Source organism: Bison bison, unplaced genomic scaffold (assembly GCF_000754665.1).
Source record: "Bison bison bison isolate TAMUID 2011002044 unplaced genomic scaffold, Bison_UMD1.0 scf7180017864141, whole genome shotgun sequence".
In the NCBI taxonomy this organism is placed as follows: Eukaryota; Metazoa; Chordata; class Mammalia; order Artiodactyla; family Bovidae; genus Bison; species Bison bison.
Window position 1 is genome coordinate 4,175,105 of NW_011494713.1, and position 4,138 is coordinate 4,179,242.

Below are 4,138 nucleotides of genomic sequence, written 5' to 3' on the forward strand. Positions count from 1 at the left end.
TTTATATACTCTATGGATTATCAAGTTTTGTTTCGTTCCAGTGACAGAAACTGTATTCACACTGCAGCAGGTTTCCCAGAGGTAATCAGGCTTGGTTTTTATCCCTGCTGCTGCTGCTGCTGCTGCTAAGTCGCTTCAGTCGTGTCCGACTCTGTGCGACCCCATAGACAGCAGCCCACCAGGCTCCCCAGTCCCTGGGATTCTCCAGGCAAGAACACTGGAGTGGGTTGCCATTTCCTTCTCCAATGCATGAAAGTGAAAAGTGAAAGTGAAGTCACTCAGTCATGTCCAACTCTTAGCGACCCCATGGACTGCAGCCTACCAGGCTCCTCTGTCCACAGGACTTTCCAGGCAAGAGTACTGGAGTGGGCTGCCATTGCCTTCTCCGGCTTTTATCCCTAGGTTCTGCTTTCCTCAGTGTTGACTTTATTTTAAGATAGGCTCCCTCCTGCTGGATCCCAGCAGCTCCAACATTATATACACACTTCTAGTGTCATGATCTTAGTGTTATGAAAGCATTTCCCCCACACCTCCAGCTTTGAGCAGAACTGGATTACGTATGCATTTCTAGGGTTAAAATGGTTGGGTCAGCCCCAGTCCAAAAGCACAGGAACCGAAATTGAAAGTAAAAGCGGATTCTGTTACCAAAAGCAAGGACACTGAAAAGACCAAAACAATACTTAAAATACCCTATATAGTAACATAAAGAAGTTAGATGTTTTGATTGGAAAAAGGAAAGTAAAGGCATTTGTGATTCTCACATTGAACACTTCCTCAAAAGACCCTTTTGTGGAAAGACAGAAAGCTTCCCAGGAAAATTACGATTCCTCTGTTCCCTACAAATTGATTTGTACAAAGAGAACAATACCCTCCATCCACAGTGACAAAGAAGATGAGCCTGTCCACGGCTCATCCACATGCCTACTACCTCACTGTGCTGTGGTGGGGAACCTCTGAGGAATGAAATGGTTTCCATACTTACAGCTATTTCACTTGTAGCCAGGTTAAGCAGGAAAAACATAGAAGATATGAGTCTGTTGATATGTCTAGAGCTAAAAATCTGGAACCAGTGGGCTATGGAAGAGCAAATGTGTGTGTATACATGTATTTGTGTGTGTGTGTGTATGTGTGTGTATACATTTATGTATAACTATAGGAAGCAAGTGGCTTCCCAGATAGCTCAGTGGGAACGAACCTGCTTGCAATGCAGGAGATACCAGAGATATAGGTTCAATTCCTGGGTTGGGAAGATCCCCTGGAGGAGGGCATGGCAACACACTCCAGTATTCTTGCCTGGAGAATCCCAAGGACAGAGGAGCCTGGCTGGCTACAGTCCATAGGGTTGCAAAGAGTTGGACATGACTGAAACGACTGAGCACAGCACAGCCCATAGGAAACGAAGGATAGATTAGAAGAGGGGAAGGAAGGAAAAAGAAAAAGAAAAAGAAAGGAAAAAGTGAGAGTTTGGCTTTCTTAGTAGGTTTCATATCCTCATTGCCTTTCTTCTTCCTGCTTTTATTAGTTAGGATATTGACTAGATGGAGACAAAAATATCAGTGGCTTAATCAAAGTAGAAGTTCTGTTTCTCTCTCAGGGGAAGCTCTGAATTAGTAGACTGTGCAGGGCTGATCAGAAGCACTGTTCCCCAAGGTCACCCCTGGGTCACCCAGTTCTAGCCACTTCATTACTCCACCCATAGTAATATATTTGTCCACAGTGTCAGTGTTGAATCACCATTATTATTTCCCAAAGATAGAATGAGAAGTTATGCAGCTTCTTGTTAAACATGTGACCTGGGGGTTGCCAGCATCACTTTGCCTTACTTCCCTTTTGACCAGAATGTAGTCATATTGTCATTCCCAACTGTAAAAATGTATTATCAGGGTTAAAAAATGTATTATTATTTTTTTTTTAAAAAGGGACTTCCTTGGTGGTCCAGTGGTTAAGGGCTTCCCAGGTGGTGCTAGAGGTAAAGAATCCACCTGTCAGTGCAAGAGACTCATGTTCAATCCCTGGGTCAGGAAGATCCCCTGGAGGAGGGCATGGCAACCCACTCCCGTATTCTTGCTTGGAGAATCCCATGGACAGGGCAGCTATGGTCCATAGGGTTGCAAGGAGTCGAACACGACTGAAGCAACTTAGCACACAGAGCACACGAGTGGTTAAGAATCTGCCTTTCAGTACAGGGGATGTGGATTCAATCCCTGGTTAGGGAACGAAGATTTCACATGCCATGGGGCAACTAAGCCCTCGTGCCTCAATTAGAGAGCATGACAGCTGCAATGAAGAGGCAGCGCAGCCAAAAAATAAAAAGTGTTACAGCTGACTGCCAAGCACCCAGCTAAGGAGGATTCATTATTAACTGAAAGATGGGGTTATTGGAGAACAATTAGTGGTCATTCTCCTTCACTCCTCCAATCAAAGACAGATTCTACTCATCTGTCTCCCTTGAAACACTCAACATCCTTTAAGAATTAGTTTATATGAGCTCTTTTAAGAAGGCGTTCCTGGTCCTCTCCCTTGATTGAGCTCCCATGTTCTTTTCACACATCTTATGTCCCTTAGGCTGTCTGGCATTTTAGGTAGATGGGTTCTCCTACAAGTCCATGAGTTCCTAGAGGACAGAGATGAGGTCCAAGTCAGATTTCTGCCATCCACCACACCCATCACACAGTAGAACCCAGAAATGATTACTAAATTAGCAAACATGCTTCTCTTTTCTGAACCTCTTGAGAGCAAGTTGGAAATATTAGAATGTTGAAAAGTTAGAAACTCATAAATAATTCAATGTTTACTTTCTAAAAGCAAGTAACTTCTCCAACATAACTGTATTTCTTAATTGTAGTTTGACAGAGAGATTTCCTTACATTCTTGGAGGAAAAGAAAGAAGAAGGAAAAAGGAGCAGAAAAGGGGCAAAAAAAACCTCCATGTCTTTGCAGTGATCTGTGTTGTTTCACTCCCATGCTTAGACAAGTTGTTGGTAACCCTGACTTAACCTCCACTTCCTGCTTTCCTGGAGCCTAATGGCCAGAAGTGAAAAAGTATGGTTTTCTCAGTTCTTCTCTAAGCATGTGTCCTTCCCTTTGCAAGTATATGGCTTTCTGGATTCCAGTATATACGGGAAAGTTTCAAAGTCCTTATTCCCTCCCCTCTTCGAATATCACTCCCTGCATTTTCCTCCCTAGAATTTTGGTGTGCCTGTCATTTGTTCCAACTATTATTTTTTTGATCAGGTAAGTGCTAATTTGTTCATTTGCCTTTCAGTGTTTTTAAGGAAAGTCCTCTGTATAGCTTCTCTGCCCCATAGAGTTCCAGGTTAAGTGAAACAAAAGAAAGCCCTTTACATCAGTCCTTTGGGGAAACCTCAGGCAGGTCAAAAAGACAAACTATTCTTTTGGAACAAGGTCCCGTCTGCTTCTTCCAGAAACAGGTACCCACACCAGGAATATGGGCTGCCAACTTTAAGAATGCTACTGCACCAGAGAGCAGTGGAGAGGGTGGGGCTAGCATAAGCATCACAAAGATCTCCTGCTGGCTTTCAGTGGCCTTTCTCTGTCTTAGCATTTAGTTGCTATAAACTTTTGGCCATCTCCCAGAGTTCTGTAAGACTGAGACAGTTTTTGCCAGATCTTTTCAGAGTTTCTGGAGACAGAACCCATACTTTGGCATTTTTTCACGAATGCCACTTCTATCCTCCATGTCTTTTTACTATATAGTATCTTTTTGTGACATCCTCTCAGTGAATTCCTCAGATCAACCTTACAATTCACTAGGTCTCTCTTTGTGTCTATTCAAATTATGTCTCTTTTTTACTGAGGGCCACCCGGCCCCCTCCCCCACCAATAACTGTACTTTTCCTTTTAAGGAAATCCTTTTAAGGATTTCTAATTGATTCATTTATTTATTTACATATGTTTCTTAAATTTTATTTATTTATTTATTATTTTTGGCTGCACTGGGTCTTCATTGCTGTGTGTGGGCTTTCTCTAGTTGTGGTGAGCAAGGGCTACTCTCTAGCTGCAATGTGAGGACTTCTCACTGTGGTGACGTCTCTTGCTGGAGACCATGAGGGCTTCAGTAGTTATGGCTCATGAGCTCAGTAGTCGTGCACAGGCTTAGTTGCCCTGTGGCATGTGG